General features: G+C 38.1%; 2 non-coding genes and 1 pseudogene across 2 annotated transcripts; 1 reads left to right on the plus strand and 2 right to left on the minus strand.

The window, feature by feature from the left end:
• The window catches only part of LOC108487843 (uncharacterized), a 45,424-nt pseudogene extending 25,718 nt beyond the window's left edge, over positions 1-19,706 (minus strand).
• Positions 6,358-6,464, minus strand: LOC128283335 (small nucleolar RNA R71). The gene has a single exon (XR_008273677.1). It is a non-coding gene; the product is annotated as a small nucleolar RNA R71 (small nucleolar RNA).
• On the plus strand, positions 19,573-19,676 carry LOC128283057 (small nucleolar RNA R71). Its single transcript, XR_008273398.1, has one exon. It is a non-coding gene; the product is annotated as a small nucleolar RNA R71 (small nucleolar RNA).
• Positions 19,707-19,982: the final 276 nt, after the last annotated feature.

Here is a 19,982-nt window from a genome sequence, read left to right on the forward strand (position 1 = left end):
CCCATGGCAAGCAAAGAGCATTTATTTTGCTAACGGGGTGGCAAGAGTTGGTGTTGAATTTAAACTCTAATGTTGGAGGATCCCACATCGGGAAGCTAATATAAGAGTGGTTGTGAAGTGGCTTTAAATAGAGGAACCATGAAGAGAGTAAATGTACCTTTCTTGGCTGATCCCTTTCGTTGTATGGTGTGCTCGTTTGGGTTGGGCGTCGGCTAAGAGTGCTCGGAGCGTGGATTAACTCTAGTCTCCTATCAGGTGTGTATTTATCACTACTCTTGTTGTTGGATGGCTACTTCGGGCCGCGATGGGCCGAAAGGGGCCATGTGGGCCCAATGGGCCTACGGGCCCAATTGGATAAGTTGTTTGATTGTGTAGTAAATATTGGACTAGGCTAGGTGAATTGCATATCGTGGCTAGATTTAGGCTAAAAGGGCCACCTGGCGTGTGGGCCCATTTGGGTAGAGAATAGGCTTTAGGCCCATTCGTATTGTTATCCATGTTTAGAATACTTTAGTTTACCAATTACTGAAATGCCCTCGATTTGTAAAATTACCGTTTTACCCCTAATTTACATAATTACCATTTTACCCCCGATTTACATAATTATCGTTTTACCCTCGATTCTGAATTACCATTTTACCCTCGATTTATAGAATTCTTGTTTTACCCTTGATTTTGAAATTCTGTTTTACCCTCGATTTACAAAATTACTAAAATACCCTTAGTTTGTGAAATTACATAATACCCTCAATTTGTAAAACTACCAAAATACCCTGTATGGTAAAATGACGAATATGCCCTTATGTTCCGTATGGTGATGTGCTTAGGATTTACATATATTGATATTGGATTAGTTAAGTTTGAGTGACGGTGGTGGTTATCGTGGCCGATTGATTTTGGAAGTGTTTCAACTTCAACCCATAACGGTGTGTACTAACCTCTAAATAGCTTAGATTAATATTTTACGAAAAGTCAAAGCTTCATATTTTAGTGATTAGGAATTAATATTTAGATCTGTTTTCACGCACGTTTAAGTTGGATTCTAGCGGATATGGGGTAGGAAGGTATTTGGAGCGTTCTTCAATGAGTAGATCTCTTGGTAAGTATTGAACCTTCTTTCCATTTGTATCTTGTGGTTTAAGAAAAGTGAAAACCCTCCGTCGACTAAGGCTAAAAGGGTTTTGGTGTTATTTGGTTTGTTGGTGCTAGTGAGGATTAAAGGCTGCCGATCGAGGAGTGTGTGAAAAGCTTGGATCATCGGAGTGACTAAATCTAGTCATCAACTTCGGCAAAGGTATGAACCCAAGGGCCATTGGGGATAGTGGCGAATGTGTAAGTGATGATAATAGGTAGTTTTCGATTTGGTTTAATATTAACATGGTCTAATCTATAAGTGGTTGATTATAGGAGAAATCGCATAGGAGATCTCGTCAAGGAATATCGCAAACCAGGTGTGTAACGAACCCTTTCATAGCTTAAAGCGATAAAATGCCAAAAAGCCGAAATGCCGAAATTCGGCATTTCGAGGACTTATGAGCAACCGAGCGCTCACTAGTTAGTTAGAATCGATGAGACGGTGATCGAGAACGATGGAAGCGGTAAGAATGTGATTTTGGCGTTCTTGGTAAGTTGGGCCTCGAGGGGAAGTGGGCCCATTGGGCTTTCGGGCCCATTTGGGTAAAATTGGTAGAATATGAAAACTAGTTAAATTGCACATCGAGACTGATAAAACCATTATGGAATATAGGCTAAATGGGCCTAGATGACGAAATTGGCTAAGTAGGGCCCATTAGGGTTTTAGGCCCAATAACTCGATTTCGCTAAAAATGGGCCGAATCACTTGTTTGCACCCATGGATTGTTAGTAATCGTTAATGAACATGGAAACCCTAATTTTGGTAAAATTATGAGATTACCCTTATACCATGAAAATGACCGTTTTGCCCCTAGGTAAAATGACCATTATACCCTAGGGTTTATGTATGATTTTAATACATGGGATTTTGATAAATATGGTATGTATGATATGCACATGAAATGTATGATATGCACATGATATGTATGATATGCACATGATGTAATCATAACGCATTGGGTTGGGTTTTATATGGATGGAGGAAGTGAAAAGGGCTTATGCCCGATTATCAAAAGGGCTTATGCCCCGATTATCAAAGGGCTTATGCCCGATTATCAAAAGGGCTTATGCCCGATTATAAAAGGGCTTATGCCCGATTATTGAAAGGGCTTTTGCCCGATTATTAAAAGAGGCTAGGCCTCGGTTATATGATAAAGACTATCTTTGCCAGTGGAGAAATATGGCGGGGTGGGTCGAGTTAATCCCACATGGTGTGTTGGTTGGTGCGGGTGGAGAGTAGCGGATGGTGGGTTGAGTAGTCTCCCAAATGGGTTGCATTCTTTCATTGAAATTATATGTGACATTGAAATGGGCCTAAGGGCCATACCGTTTCTGATAAAGGCTTGACCCGATAATATGAAATATGAAAAGGCTTGACCCGGTGTTATGGAATATGAAACATGCAAAGGGCTATGGCCCAAGTATATGTTGAGATTGGATTTGGGCTTAGACCCAACAGTCATTATTGTTTTTGGGCTCTGAAAGGGCTTGTTGCTGTGAGTTTCCAAACTCACCCCTTTCCTTAACCTTGCGGTGAGCCTTGATGTGGGGACTTGGGCAGAGAGGATTCAAAGTGGCCACGGTGATCATCTTTGGGCTTTTAAATAAGTGTTGGTTTTCATTTAATTTCCTTTAATTATTATTTATTTTTGGGTGTAATAAGGCCAATTTTAACTTTCCTTTTATTTCTTTTGAATTATTTTAATTTTAATAAATTTAAAATTGGTTAATAATTATTCAAATGGGCTAGACTTAGGACGTGTTTTCAAAATGATACTTGTTTTCAAAATATCTCAACACCATGATTAATCGATTTATCAAAGACGTCCACTTAAACAAATTTAAACTCGATATAACAAAGTGTGGCTATGGTTGTGGGCATGTCTAGGATTGGATCCAATTAAAGAGCTTGGTACTTAAGCAGCCTTCATGGCTCACCTCCTCTATCTCGGATACCTACCTGGTGCCTAGCTTCCATACACTTTGTTAACTCAATAAAATGTATGGTTTTAAAACACTAAAACGGAACGTGGGTTTTCAACTCCAATGTGGCACGTCAGATTCGGCCATAACGTCTGGGCCGGGTTTGGGGTGTTACATTAGTTGGCTCCTCTTCAACTTTGATGGTATTGGGCTTTAATGTCTTTCCACTCCTCAATGTTAATTCTTTGCAATGCTCCTTCCTTGGATTCCTCGAATTCTTCGTATCACTAAGTAAAGCACCTTGTGGATGGTTCTTAAGTTTAGTAGCAAGTTGACCTACCTGATTCTTCAAATTCCTTAGAGTGGCATCATTTTTTCCTTGCCTTAAATAGGTTCTCTAAGCTATTGGAAGGTTTAGCTTGAGTTGGTTTCTGAACATGTTGGGGGAAAACAGGTGGCTGGGTTGGTCTGGGTTGTGCATAAGTGTTACTAGTTCCAGCCCCTTGGTTACTCCAGGAAAAATTTGGGTGGTTTTGCCACGATGTGTTATAGAAATTGGGTTACAATAATTGCCTTCCTTGATTTTGGTTCTGATAACCCATGTAACACAGATTCTGGGTTTGATGGACATTCTTCGAACATATGTCCTTCCCCACGATAGACATAGTGTAACAACCCGTTTTTAGGGTAAATCAAAACAGTAGTTTCGGGACCACAAATCTAATGTCAAAAAATTTAATTTATTATTATTTTAATATCTTATAGCATGATATTAGGGTTGTGTGAAAATTTCGTGAAGAAATTTTACCATTTGAGTGGTTAATTCGGTAAAAAGGACTAAATTGCTTATAGCGCAAAAGTTTAGTTCTATAAGCTAGAGGTGTCTAATAGCTATATAATATTAAATTAAAGGTCCTTCTATTGATATTAGACCATTGACATATTGAGTGGACATTAATAGGCATGAAATGGATGTTTAACATGTTTATTAATTAAGGATAATATAGTAATTTAGGAAATAAATAAGTTTAATAATAAAACAAACATTTGTATCATCTTTCTCCTTCAATTCTCCACCAAAAATGAAAAGTTTGAGTAGCCATGGAAGATTGAGTATTCGGCCAAGCTTGGAAGTTAATTCGGTGACTGGTTTTTGCTTGATTTTTAATGATTTTTACATTTTTGAGATCATTGCTTCGTAATCTAGCTAGCCCGTACCTCTGATTTCAGAACTGTTAAAGTATTTGACTGTTGCCTGATAAACCATAATTTATACATAGTTTTACCCCATGTTTAGCACATTTTATGGATGATTTCCTATTAGAATTGGTGAATTTGATGCTCCTAATGCTTTAATTTCATGTTTTATACTTAGGAAAGCATAGGAGAGCGAAAGGAACGAGAAACGGGCCAAAAACTGAAAAAATTGGCCAAAGTACGAAATCAACACGGGCTTGACCTCCTCACATGGGCAGACCACACGACCGTGTCAATTTGGCAAGCTCGAGCACGGCCTAAAGTAATCGCACACGGGCGTGTCCTTGCCGAGCCCAAGTTGAGTCCAATTCGGAAAAGGCTAATTTTGAGGGCTCTTAGGCATTTCAAAGCCTATAAATACACCCTAGAGGAGAAAGAAAGAGAGTGACACAGAATAGAAGTAAGGAATTACTCTAAGGAAGCCGATTGATCCATCTTAGAAGCTGGATTCACCATCAAGACTGAAGATCTCTCCTCACTTTCCTCTTCAGGAGTTTTGGGTTTTCTTTATGTTTTGTATTCCTTATTATTCTGAGATGTTTTCTTATTTAGTTATGAACTAAAACCCCTAAATACCAAAGGGGAATGAAACCTAAGATGATTCTTGTTATTATTTTTTGAATTGTATGATAAATATTTAACTTGCTCTTAATTATGTGTTCTTAATTCTTGTTTTGATATCCCTGGATACTGATTCAAGATAAGCTCTTATTTAGAGGAGGAGTAGACCCTGTCTAAGAGTACATTTGTCATAATTAAGCGGAGTTGTTTGCGCGCCTAGACATAGGGTGACAAGATTTTGCCGGATTAGGGTGAAACCTAATAAGGGGATCCATAGATCGAGTTAATGCAACCCTAGGTTGTTAATTAGAGAAAGGTCTCAATTATTCAATCTAGGGATTAGACGTTATTAGTCTTGAATAGGGATAATAACATAACTTAGGGATCTCTACGGAACAAGTTAAATGAATAAATCGTTCGATTCGGAGCCAGAATAACAAGTACAGTCTAGGTGGATTTTTCCTTAGGTATTGTCTTAATTCAATCGATTTTCCCAAAAGCAATTCCCCAATTCTATTCTCTGTGAATTCTTAGTTTAGATAATTAGTTAGTTAAAACAGAATCCGCTTCATTCTTAGGCTAGATAATAAAAAGACAGTCATTACTAGTACTTTTAGTTCCTTTGGGTTTGACAATCTGGCCTTTTTAAAACTATACTACTGCTCGATAGGTACACTTGCCTACATTGCGATAATAATTAGTTTCAAGAGCGATTAATTATAAATATTTAAAACCTATCACGAAATTACGTTATCAAGTTTTTGGCGCCGTTGCCGGGGAACTAAGATATTAGGAATGCTCAATTTTTATTACTTTAGCCATTTATTTTTCTTGCAATTTAATTTATTTTAATTTTTTATTATTATTACTTATTAATTTACTTTTTCTTGACAGGTTTTCATAGTTTATGACTAGAAGAATCCTGTCAGGACCACTACTCTTTGATGAAGAAATCGATCGTATAGTTCGTAGAAACTAAAGAGAAATAAGACGAAGCTTAAGATACCCAGAAAACGAGCAAGAAGACGATACTCAACCCCCAACCAAAGAGATGGATGAAAACCAAGACAATCAGCTACCTCCTGCAATTGTGGTTAATTAAAATCCCGCTCCACGCACTATGTATGATTATGCTAAACCTTCTTTAACAGGAATTGAATTGAGCATTGTTAGACCTGCTGTAGCTGCAAATACTTTTGAACTAAAACCTAACACAATTCAAATGATACAGCAATTTGTTCAGTTTGATGGTTTGCAGGATGAGGATCCCAATGCTCACTTAGCAAACTTGTTAGAACTATGTGATACATTTAAAAAATTAATGGTGTTTCTGATGATGCCATTCGTCTTTGGTTATTCCCTTTTTCATTGAAAAATAAAGCTAAACAGTGGTTGAACTCATTAGCATGAGGGTCAATCACTACTTGGGAATAAACGACCGAAAAATTTCTATTAAAATATTTTTCACCGACTAAAACGGCTAAATTACGTAATGATATCTCTTCGTTTGTGCAGATGGACTTAGAAACTCTTTACGATGCATGGGAGAGATACAAAGACTTACTGAGAAGGTGCCCTCACCATGGGTTCCGCTTTGGCTACAGGTTCAAACATTCTATAATGGCCTGAACCTTCGACTCGACAAATGGTTGACACAGCTGCTGGCAGAACCATCAATAATAAAACACCTGAATATGCCTATGAGTTTATAGAGGAGATGTCACTGAATAACTATCAATGGCAAGTCATGAGGACTAAGCCAACTAAAACAGCAAGCGTTTATAACATTGATTCGGTTACTATGCTGTCAAATCAGGTAGAACTTCTAGATAAAAAGATTGATGGTTTACTTGGTTCTACTCAGGTACATCCAGTAATGCGGTGCGAGATGAATGGAAGAGGAGCATGCACAAAGTATCAACCTTACAACCCTAGCATCGAGGAGGAACAAGTTCAATATATGGGTAACAATAACTCTCGATCCCAAAATAACCCATACAGTAACACTTACAATGCTGGTTGGAGGAACCACCCCAATTTCTCATAGGGCGGTCAAGGAAATCAAAGACCACAACATCCTCCGAGTTTTCAACAACCACCCTATAAACAGGAAAAGAAGCCGAACCTTGAAGAGATGCTCTCAAAGTTTATATCGGTGTCAGAAACCCATTTTCAGAACACTGAGTCAACACTTAAAAATCAACAAGCGTCAATCTAAGGGCTCGAAACTCAGATGGGCCAGCTTTCCAAACTAATCTCCAAACGACCACAAGGTAGCTTGCCAAGTAATACTGAACCCAACCCAAGGGAACAGCCCAATGCAATTAATATTCAAGATGACGAAGGAGTCGTTGAGCCTGAACCAGAACCGAGGCAAGAAACTGTGGTAAACAAAGGTCAAGGTGAGGTAGGTTATAATAAAAACAAATCAGTGAATGTCAAATATAAACCTCGTGCCCCATACCCCAACACGACAAGGAAAGATCACTCCGATGAACAATTTGGTAAATTCCTTAAACTCATAAAAAAATTACACATTAACTTACATTTTATTGAAGCTCTGTAGCAGAAGTCAAACGTAATGAAACTTTTAAAGGAGCTTTTAGCAAATAAACGGAAGTTGGACGAGGCGTCATATGTGGAGCTAAACGCAGTGTGCTTAGCTATTCTGTAAAAAAAGCTACCGAACAAATTAAAAGATCTAGGGAGTTTTACGATTCCTTGCTTAATTGGTAGTTTAGATGTTAATAATGCATTAGCTGATTTAGGGGCTAGTATCAATGTCATGCCTTACAAAATGTTTAAGTAACTAGGTCTCTGGAAACCCAAATAGACTAGGATGAGCATTCAATTAACAGATAAAACTATAAGATTCCCTAGGGGTATTATTGAAGATGTGCTAGTTAAAATCGATAAATTTATATTTCCCATTGACTTCATTGTTCTAGACATAGAGGAGGATAGTAACACTCCTTTAATTCTAGGAAGGCCCTTTTTAGCAACTACTAAAACAATTATTGATGTTGGTATAGGTGAACTCAGACTCCGTGTGGGAGACGAAAGAATCACCCTTCAAGCTTGCAATTCCGGCAACACATTGGAAATTGAAGTTGATCGTCTAAACCATTCTACTAAAACTGACAATATGGTGCAACCTTCTTTGCAGGAAATGAGTCTGAAGGTACTACATGAGCCATTCTCAAGCAAAAGTAGAGAACCTATTCATAAAGATCGAAGGCTACAAATCGAGGAGCTAGATGAATGGCGAACGCATAAACAGAGAACACCCGATAAATTGAATCTACGACAGAACGAGCTCAATACCTTTCCAAATCAACTTAAGGTTGGAGATAGAGTCTTATTAGATGCCGCAGATCCCCACATTATCGCTACCACACTGAATGAAGAAATCCCTCTTACGGTACTCAGCATTTTTCCATTCAGTACGGTCGAGGTGAGTCATCCTAGGTTTGGCACTTTTAAAGTAAACAACACCCGTTTAAAACCTTATTTTGATGAGATTGATAGCAAGAATAAGGAATATTGTAACATCCTGATTTTCGGGTTTTTCACGATGCTCGATATTTTGGTAAAGTTTTTAAAATTTGGTATTTGGTTGTGGAATTCAAAATTTGAGTAGGTAAATGGGCTTATGGAAGGCCCATGTGTTGGCCAAAACCCGGTGGAATTTTTGAATTTTGGACTTAAGAAGTTAGGGGCCTTGGATAGGTGGTCTTATTAAAATTTGTGGGTAAAATGTAACACAAATGAGCCTTTGGTAAAGTGGCTAAGTGACGCCACTAGGGAGCTATAAAGGTGGCGTGTAAGTGGTTAGGGGAAGACCTGGGATCGATTCCCTGTAATGGCAATTATGATTCTGATTTTTATGCTTTGTGCATGCAAGAGTTTAAAGCCGAATGGAACTCTATGGGAGAGAGTTTGAAACAGTCAAATGCATGGATTAAGGAGGGATAAGGGGAGAGATTTTAGGGATTTGAGAGGGGGATAGAGCTTAGCCGAATTGAGGGGATTGGGAAGGAGATTTCGATAGAGGGTTTTAGGGTAGCATTTTCGGCAATAGGAATTAGGGTATGCCGTTTCTCCTTTTGGTGTAGTTTTTTTCTCTCTTTTCTTTTCCAGCCAAATCTACCTTCCTTCCATTCATCTTTTCTTCCTTTTCCTTCTCCAAAACCAGCCCACTACTCCCCTTCGTTCACCTATTGTTTTTCTTACCACCACTACTGTCGAAATACCGCAAAAGCCGAAATCTGTGAAGTTAGGTGGTGCTAATTTCTTGTTGACCAGCAAACCTCTTTTTCTTTTCACTTTTTGGTGGCCAATCCCTTTATCTTTTAAGCATAAATGGATTCAAGAAGAGAGACTGTGGTAAGTGCTCGAACTCTAAATGATTCCTATAGTAACTATTGACAAAAGCCAAAACCCCTATAGTTTAAGAGATGGCCGAATGTGGGTATAGGCTCTATTGGGTTTTCTTTTAATCTTTTTATGGTTTGTTTAGTGGAGGAGCTATAAGGCGTAGGGTCGAATTGGATTAGTTTGGATCATCGGAGTGGCTAGAGCTAGTCATCAATTTCGGCAAAGGTAAGGTTCCTAAGGCCATTTTGGAGGGTGGCCGAATGTGTAAGTGTTGATATTAGATGGCTCTCGATTTGGTTCAATTATTGTGAACTGATCTATTAACAGTTGATTATAGGAGAAATCGTGTAGGAGATCTCGTTGAGGAATATCGCAAAACAGGTGTGTAACGAACCCTTCTTCATAGCTTAAAACGATAAATGCCGAAAAGCCGAAATGCCGAAATTCTGGCATTTCGAGGACTTGTGAGCAAGAGAATGCTTATTGGTTAGTTAGATTCACTAATTTGATGATCGGGATCATTGAAACAGGTAAGAGCACGATTTTTGGCATTACGGTAAGTTGGGCCTCGAGGGGCTGAAGTTGGGCCCAATAGGCTTTCGGGCCCATTTGGGAAAAATTGGTAGAAAATGAAAACCTGTTAAATTGCGCATTAAGACTGGTAACAACATTATGGAATATAGGCTAAATGGGCCTAGATGACAAAATCGACTAAGTAGGGCCCATTAGGGGTTTTTGGCCCGATAACTCGTTTTCGCTAAAAATGGGCCAGAGTAGCTGTTTAAAACATGTGAATTGTTAGTAAGTAATAATGAACATGGAAAACCCTAATATTTGGTAAAATTATGAGATTACCCTTATAGTATGAAAATGACTGTTTTGCCCCTAGGTAAAAATGACCATTATACCCCTAGGGTTTAATTATAAATTTGATACGTGGGCTATGATATACATGATTGATATGGTATGCACATGATAAGTATGAAATGCACATGATGTATTCATAAATGAATTGGGATGGGTTTTTATATGGATGGAGGAAGTGAAAAAGGGCTTATGCCCCAGTTTATTGAAAAGGGCTTATGCCCCAGTTTACCGAAAAGGGCTTATGCCCCAGTTTATTGAAAAGGGCTTATGCCCCAGATTACTGAAAGGGCTTTGCCCCAGTTATTAAAAGAGGCTAGGCCTCCAGTTATATGATAAAGCAGCTATGCTGCCAGTGGTGTGTTGATTGGGTGGGTTGAGTCATTCCCCACATGGTGTGTTGGTTGGTACGGGTGGAGAGTAGCGAATGGTGGGTTGAGTAGTCTCCCTAAATGGGTTTGCATTCATTCTTTCATTAATATTGCTTGTGATATTGAACTGGGCCAATGGGCCATACCATTTACAGTAAAGGCTTCGGCCCAGTGTTATGCAATATGAAATATGAAAAGGCTTTGGCCTAGTATATTTTGAGATTGGTTTTGGGCTTAGGCCCAGTAAGCTGATATTGTTTTGGGCTCTGAAAGGGGCTTGTTACACACTGAGTTTCCAAACTCACCCCCTTCCCTTAACTTTGCAGGTGAGCCTTGATTTGGGAACTTGGAGCCGGAGGGGATTCAGAGTGGCCACAGGGATTGTTTTTGGGCTTGAAACAAGTGACTGGTTTTCTTTAAGTTATCTTATTTACTATTTTATTTTCTCTGGGATTATTTTACTTTTAATAACTTTAATCTATTTGATAATAAATGGGCTAGACTTAGGATGTGTTTTCAAAATGATAAGTGTTTTCAAAATAACACCACGCCACGATTATCACGGATTTCAACTTAAATAAATTACAACTCGATTTAGCCAAGTGTGCCAATGGTTGTGGGCATCTCTAGGATTGGATCCAACCATAGAGCTTGGTACTTAATCAGCCTTCATGGCTCACCTCTTCTGTTACAGATTCCTACCCGGTGCCCAGCTTCCATTCACTTGGTGTGCTTAACAAAAGCCGGTATTTAAAGCACTAAAACGAAACATGGCTTTTTATTTCAATGTGGCACGTCAAATTCGGCCATAACGTCTGAGCCGGGTTTGGGGTGTTACAAATATAAACTCTTCAAACCACCATGATCATTCAACAGAGAGGTAAGTCGAGCTTAGACTATAAATAAGTGCTTCCTAGGAGGCAACTCGAGCACTAACTGTATTAACTTCTTAATATCAGTTTATAACACCTAACTTACTAACGAAGCTCTTGAAAACAGGTTTTCCACAGAGACACAGTCAAGAACACGGGCGTGCTTAGGACCGTGTGGAAACAGGGCAAAAATATTTCCAAAACACGGGCTGCAACAAATCGTCATGGCCGTGCGACATGGCCGTGGCTGAGCCTGCCAAAACAACACGGGTGTGTGACATGCCTGTGCCTTAGGACCGTGGTTGAAATTGAGAAACTAGCACGAGCGTGCGAGACGCCCGTGTCTAACACCTATGGTCGAACCTATCAAATTAACACGGGCGTGGGGCTTGCATGCACGGGCTTGGGAGAAGCGAATGAAGCTAGACACGGTCGTGTGACACGGCCGTGGGCACCCACACCCCCAAGGTACACGGGCGTGAGACGAATTTTAGACACGCCCAAATAGGAAAAACGCGAAACACATAGGCAAAAATTAGGGAACACGGGCGTGTGCCCTAGCCGTGTGGCCCAAAATCTATAAATACCCTGCAATATTCACTTTTTCCCCAATTCAAAAACCCTAACCCTAGCCTTTGCAAGTCCACACGGCCTTCCTGCCACGCCCGTGCGCCGCCTCCAACTCCATTTTTGACGCCCGATTTCTCTCCCTTAGCGTTTGTTTACTCTTTTCACCTCTATTCTACTTACTTTTAATGTTTATTTTTAAAATAATCTTTATTTTTCTCTTACTATTTCCATTTTGTTCATTATCTCTGCATTATTAGATTATTTATCTTACATTTCATGTTAAATCTAGTTGTTAGGAAAGCCTCACTCTTTTGTCATACACATGCCATTACTATGCCCATTCTCATGCCATTACAATGATAATGTCACGAAATTATGCTATCAATTTATGTTGGTTATGTTTGGTTAATATTAGTAGTTGTGGCTGAAATTCTGATTTTTATTTGAAATTTTTCTTCATTTTACTTTGATCATTCCTCAAGATGAATTAATGGTTTTGATTGCAAGGACCATGTCGTCTTCACGAGGAAAGAAAACCGTCGTACCTACTTCGAAGAAGTGGAAGGGAGCGTCATCTTCCCCAACCATGAAAATTCTCACCCTCTCCTGTAGTTCCCCCAAGGGCCCCAAGAAGAACTTTTTCAAATACTTCTGGTCCGACCTTTAATTGCGGGCCACTGCATTGACTGGGCTACCGTAGAACAAGTTCAGTTAGCTAATTCGATTCGAGACCTCCTAACTACCGACCCTTGGGAGCTGTTTTTTGGGATCATCAAGCCAACATACCTCGAGCTCACGATGGAACTATGCTCAATGTTCCATCTTCAAACCGTAATGACGAACTATGATGATCCCGGCACGGTCCAATTTCGCCTAGGCAGATTAATCCGTCAGCTAAGCATCCCAGAGTTCGGTGCTGTATTGGGCTTATATACGGAGGAGTTCAAGGAGGAGAATGAGCTACATACTCTCACTCGCCACATACACTTCTCTCCCTTGAAGTGCTAGCACACTTTTGCCCCTGGCGCTGCCTCCTACAATCCGAGCCGTTCCAAGGCATCAGTTCTCCCACCATCCCTGTGGTACTTACATGCCATTTTGGCTCACACGATAACGGGGAGGCAAGAGAGCACTGGCATCGTCAATATCCTCGATGCCTACTTTTTATGGTGTATGTCGTACGAGCACATCATTGACCTTGCCTATTTCATCGCCCTCGCGATTCAGCACCAGACGGAGCGGCATTGGAAGGGGTTATCTCCATTGGCCCCTATGTTACTCGGTTGGCTCAACAAGGCATCTCGAGCTGGTTAGCATGAGGATGATCAAAAAGCACCGAGGAACCTACCCTCCTCAATATCGTCTCGCCCAATCTACCGAGGAGGAAGCTACGAGGACATTCCTGATGATGTCCCTCCATAGCATGAGGACCGACCGACTCAGAAACCACCACCCGCTCGTCTAGTTCATGCGGCGGCTTCATATGATGATATCTCTGAGCGCCTCACTCGATTCGAGCAAAAATGTTTTCAACGATTTGATAACATTGATGCTATTCTACAGTAGATTTGTCAGCACCTCCACATCTCATCGCCAGTTCCACCTCGCTAACCATCCAGAGATGAAGATGTTTAAAAACATTTATTCATTATTTTATGTTTTTTTTTATTAAAACTACTCTTTATTTTTATTAGATTTTAAAATTTTACCTTATACTTATTAATTTCAGTTATTTCTTTAAGAGTAATTATTCTTATCTATATCCCCTAAAAAAAAGTTTCTGATTCTATTACAATTATATAGAGCTCCTAAGCTCATCATCGCATAGGAAATACAAAATCCACCGGGAAAGGTTCTCCATGACTGCGATGTCCTGCTCGACCACGACCATAGCTACCACTAGATATAATATTCTTTTGGCGTAGGACTTATGGACTAATGAACCTCTACCACCGCCGGAGTATCCTCCTCCACTCTCTCACTGATTACTCTCCAAAACTCCAGTTCGAGGAATTCATCATATAGGAAGTTTCACTTCTCTACCTATCTTATTTTTATATTCTAATATCTATCTTTGTACATTAAGGGCAATGTACATCTTAAGTGTGGGGGGTATTTATTTCATTATCAGAAAAATCCCTGACTGACTGCCTTGTTCTCTTGAAAAGCTTTCATATCGTATTTAGGATAAATTTTGATTGATTTATGACGTTGATTGATATATCTTGAATTAAAACATAGGCATTTATGCATTGATTGTTTAAACCCCAAGACATTAGAGAATCAAGCATGATAAGTTGATTTTTAAGAATTTAAAATCTTAGGTTGTTTCCCCAAAGTTTAGGTATTACTTTGAGTTGGAATTCACAAGTTTTAAACATCAAAAAGCCATAATTTTTGTGAGATTTTTTAGCCTTTTGAGCATCTATTAATTCTTTCATGCTTATTTTTATTATTGCTTTGAGTGCGTCAGTATTGAATTGTTATTCTAAAACTTGCTTGATTATGCATGTCGAGACCACACCATTTGGTTTGATATGTCAAAATGATTAAGGTACTTAGGATTAACCCACTCATGCCATGAAAAGCCTACCTCCACGATTAACCCCTAGCATACCCCCTTGAGCCTAATAAGCCATTTCTTGTATTACCCTTAATATTAACCATTAACCCATTATTGTTGAAATCCCCTAAATTAATCCTTATTTTTGTCGAGATTTTAGTTGAATAATTTGCTTAGCTATGTCTTGTTCTTAATAGTTAGTCTATGTTATTTAACTTGTTCTTTAAAAAAAATGTATACATATTATTACTGATCTTCTGTTTGTAAGCTTCAGTATTTAAATTCCATAGTTTGAGAAAAGCTCTGTTGTACGCAATTGATGACCAGCTATTTTTCTAGTTAAGTAATTTTTCAACTCAATCTCGATTCTAACCCTTTATTTTAGCTTGTGACCACACCCCCTAACCAAGCCTCATTACAACCCTCTAAAGACCTTTTGATTGATGTATCATCTTAAATTATAGTGGTGGAGATTTGATTTTCATACAAGCCTATGGTAATAACTTTTCATTATTGACTATTGAGTGTTTCATTTACTGTCCTTAAACACCTCGAGTGATTTGAGTGAATCTTTAGTGAGGATGTGAAACTCTGTGATATTCCGAATCAAAGGTAATTACTTAGATGAGGGGAGACAACTATGTTTGCATGATTAAATGCTCAACTTGGAATGTTTGAAACTTTTATGTTCTTTTAGTTGAATTCTCAATGTAAGATTACCTATGGATTAGTTTGAGATATTATCGATAGAAATTATAAGTTGAAAAGAATTTATTTTGATTGTAAGTTGAGAATTTTTCTTGAGGACAAGCAAATGCTTAACTGTGGGGGTATTTGATAAACCATAATTTATACATATTTTTACCCCATGTTTAACACATTTTATGGATGATTTCCTATTAGAATTGGTGAATTTGATGCTCCTAATGCTTTAATTTCATGTTTTATACTTAGGAGAGCATAGGAGAGCGAAAGGAACGACAAACGGGCCAAAAACAAAGAAAATGGACCAAAGTACGAAATCAACACGGCCTCGACCTCCTCACACAGGCAAACCACACGACCGTGTCTGTTTGGCAGGCTCAAGCACAGCCCGAAGTAATCGCACACGGGCATGTTACACGGGCGTGTCCCTGCCGAGCCCAAGTTGAGTCTAATTTGGAAAAGGCTAATTTTGAGGACTCTTAGGCATTTCAAAGCCTATAAATACACCCTAGAGGAGGAAGAAAGAGAGAGACACAGAATACAGAGTAAGGAATTACTCCAAGGAAGCCGATTGACCCATCTCAGAAGCTAGATTCACCATCAAGACTGAAGATCTCTCCTCAATTTCCCCTTCAAGAGTTTTGGGTTTTCTTTATGTTTTGTATTTCTTATTATTCTGAGATGTTTTCTTATTTAGTTATGAACTAAAACCCCTAAATACCTAAGGGAAATGAAACCTAAGATGAATCTTGTTATTATTTTCTTAATTGTATGATAAATATTTAACTTGGTTTTAGTTATATGTTCTTAATTATTGTTTTGATATCCTTGGATATTGATTCAAGATAAGCTCTTATTCAGAGGAGGAATAGACCCTGTCTAAGAGTACATTTGCCATAATTAAGTGGAGTTGTTTGCGCGCCTAGACATAGGGTGACAAGATTTTGCTGGATTAGGGTGAAACCTAATAAGGGGATCCATAGATCGAGTTAATGCAACCCTAGGTTGTTAATCAGAGAAAGGTCTCAATTATTCATTCTAGGGATTAGACATTATTAGTCGTGAATAGGGATAATAACATAACTTAGGGATCTCTATGGAATAAGTTAAATGAATAAATCATTCGATTCGGAGCCAGAATAACAAGTACAGTCTAGGTAGATTTTTCCTTAGGTATTGTCTTAATTCAATCGATTTTCCCAAAAGCAATTCCCCAATTCTATTCTCTGTAAATTCTTAGTTTAGATAATTAGTTAGTTAAAACAAAAACCTCTTCATTCTTAAGCTAGATAATAAAAAGACAGTCATTACTAGTACTTTTAGTTCCTTTGGGTTCGACAATCCGGTCTTGCTAAAACTATACTACTGTTCGATAGGTACACTTGCATACATCGCGATAATAGATAGTTTCAAGAACGATTAATTATAAATATTTAAAACCTATCCCGAAATCACGCGATCATTGCCTTTGTTGAATGCATGAGTATTTTGATATTTGATGATGGAAAATAAATTCTTGTTGTTGGATATACATGTTTTGTAAAGTGAATTTTTGTAAAAATATCAATTTTGGATTAAATTGTGAATTATTGAAATTATGTGGTTGAAAGTGTGATTATTTGGAAAATATGGGCTGCTATGGCAATAAGAAAAATTCGGCTAAGCATGGGTAGGATGAAATTGCATGGAATTTGTGATTTTATGTGATAAGGACTAGATTGCAAAAATATGAAATAATAGGGGAAAAAGTATAATTTTGACAAAATGTGTAAATTGTGTTAAATTGATTGAATTAATGATTAAATAAGTAAATTTTTTTATTAAATAGATTGAGAAAAATAAGATTCGGATCTAGAATGAGGGAAAACAAAGTATCGGATTAGTCAACCTAATTCGTCATTACAGCGAACGAGGTAAGTTTGTATGCTAATAAACGTATTTAAATTGTGTTATAAATGCTTATTTATCATTGAATTGAATTGAATTGAATTATATATTTTTCATTATTATTGAATTCCCATGAATGTTGAACGAGCAAATTTGAGCAAGAATTGACGAAGTTATGACATCCGAAAGTCCCATACGAACCTTAGGAATAATATAGGATACAAATGTCATGACATTAGGATTACCGAGATGTGATTATATGTAAGACTGTGTATGGAACATTGCCATTGTATTGTGATTACGTGTAAGACCATGTCTGGGACATTGGCATTATTATATGATTTCGTGTAAGAATCTGTCTGAGATAGTGGCATCGATATATGATAACATATAAGACCATATCTAGGATATGGCATTATATAAGCTTTATGTGATTTTCGAGTATCCTTAACGATTTCAAATGGTTCAATGGGCATAGTCAAGATGAGAAGAAAAGTACAATTGAATTAAGTGATACAGGTTCATACAGAACTTATATGAGAATCAAATGAAGGTAATTTGGTAAGTTTTTAGTGTATCATGTATATGAAATTAGAAAGATTTATGTATAAGTATGTTCCATGCCAAAATGTGTTTATTTGGCTATAATGAGGTATGAATTGAAAGATATGTGAGATATGGGTTATATTTCTTTTAACTAAATATATATATGGCACATAGTGTGCGAAACACTGTTATTTGATGATATTTCACATAATTCACTTGGCTAAGAAAAGGTGATGAATATTGAATTGAATAGAGTTTATATATAATTGCTTGTGCATATAAAAATGTGAATGAATTGATAAGAAGTATTCAAACCATACGTGTTTTGAATGAATAAACTCATGAAAATCTTGATCATCTATGTGCATGAATTCGAGATTGAATGGTGAAATCATATGAATTATATCATGTTTTGAGTAATTTTTTAAAATGCAGTTATTTAATAATATGAGTTTTTTTACCATATGAGCTTACTAAGTTTTATAGCTTACTTTGTTTTCTTTTCTATGATTATAGTGTTTGGAGGCTCGCTCGGATTGGAAGTCAGCAGAGATCTCATCACACTATCCAGCTATCATTTTGGTACTTAAAAGCTTTGTGATTTTGGTTATGTGGCATGTATAGGCTAGTTTCATTATGGTATATTTTTTGTTATGGAATTATAGCCATATGATTTGGCTAGTATATGGTAAAGTTGTAAGATGTGAATTTTGCTTATAGAATATGTTTATATATGCTATGTGATGTGAATAGTATGCCTTGTGAAATTGGTCAAGTTTTTATAGTTTTTTTGATGGTTAGATAAATAGGTGGAATGGATGAAGTTGGCATATGAAATCAATATGATTGGTGTAGTAAATGTGTATTGAATTGGCTAGTGCTTATATGGTATGAAATGTGCATGAGTTGATGATGTTTTGGATGCCTATAAATGCATTGAAATGGTATAAAATGTCTTGTTGTAGGAAAGCATGAGGAGGGTGACAAATGTGGCTTTAACCAAGCCTATTTTCACTCCACACAGCCAAGCACACTGGAATGTGGCTTGACCGTTTGTGACACATGGCCTTGGTATACGGCCGTATGTCCCCTGGGGTAACCTTTCGAATTAAGTCAGTATACCCTATAGGTTTGGCATAGTCTAGACACAAGGGCGTGTCTACTGGCTTTGTGTGGCAAACGGGTTGGCAGATGGGCGTGTGGCTGGCCGTGTGACCCAAGTTAGTAAGCCCTCTAGTTTTCCCATGGCCATGGCACACGAGCTTGTCTCTGGTCATGTGGTGTAAGTCAGAATGTATATCCTGTTTTCACACGGCCTGTGACAGGGGTGTGTCTGGTAGCCTTGTGAGGCACACGGCCTGTTCACACGGGCATGTGACCCCTGAATGCTTGAAAATTTTAAGTCAATCCTAAAGTTTGCAAATGTGATCGGTTTAGTCGTGAACCTTCTCTAAAGCATGTTTAAGGTTTTGTAGACATATTTAAGGGACATTGTGTATGTGAATGAATGTTATTAAATAATGAATGTTTATTGAGTTATGAAATCTTAGTTAAATATTGTGTTTGATTGGTAATACCTCTCAACCCTAATCTGACGACGGACACGGGTTAGGGGTGTTACACATAGGCTGTATTTTCAAATTGGTTCAGTGGCTGAGCTGCAAAGTTATTAAACCCATTAGTGGCAAAAATTTTAAGCATTGAGGATATTGAGGATACCTGAGATACAAGTGAAGTGATAGTGTTCACTTCATGTACTCTAGCGACTCATCTTCCTAACGCTGCTCGATTGGTTGGCAATTATTGATAATTATTACTGGCAATCCTCTTGATGATTTCAGAAGCCTTGTTATAAGACTTAGAAAGGAGAGTACAGTTAGTAGAAGTGTCCACTACCATCATCATGTGGGCATTGAGACCGTTATAGAACGTCTCAAGTTGGATGTAATGAGGGTATTTCCGTAATAATTCTTTATACCTTTCCCATGCCTCATATAAGGACTCATCATCCATTTGTTTGAAAACAATGATCTCGTTCCTCAACTTAGCAGTCTTGCTAGGAGGGAAATACTTCATGAGAAATCTTTCTGCTAACTCTTGCTATGTGGAAATTAAATTTGGTGTAATGAGTTCAATCAGGCTCAAGCTCTGTCCCTTAGCGAATATGGGAACAGCTTTAATCATAGTGCATCTTCAGGTACTCCGACTAACTTGAAAGAATTGCTCACCTCCATAAATAGTCTTAAGTGAATATGAGGATCTTCGGTGGGCATCCCACTAAATTGGCCCACTATCTGAAGAATCTAGAGCATGGCTGGCTTTAGCTCAAACTATTGTGCCTTGATATTGGGT

The sequence above is a fragment of the Gossypium arboreum genome, chromosome 10, assembly GCF_025698485.1.
Source record: "Gossypium arboreum isolate Shixiya-1 chromosome 10, ASM2569848v2, whole genome shotgun sequence".
Taxonomy (NCBI): domain Eukaryota; kingdom Viridiplantae; phylum Streptophyta; class Magnoliopsida; order Malvales; family Malvaceae; genus Gossypium; species Gossypium arboreum.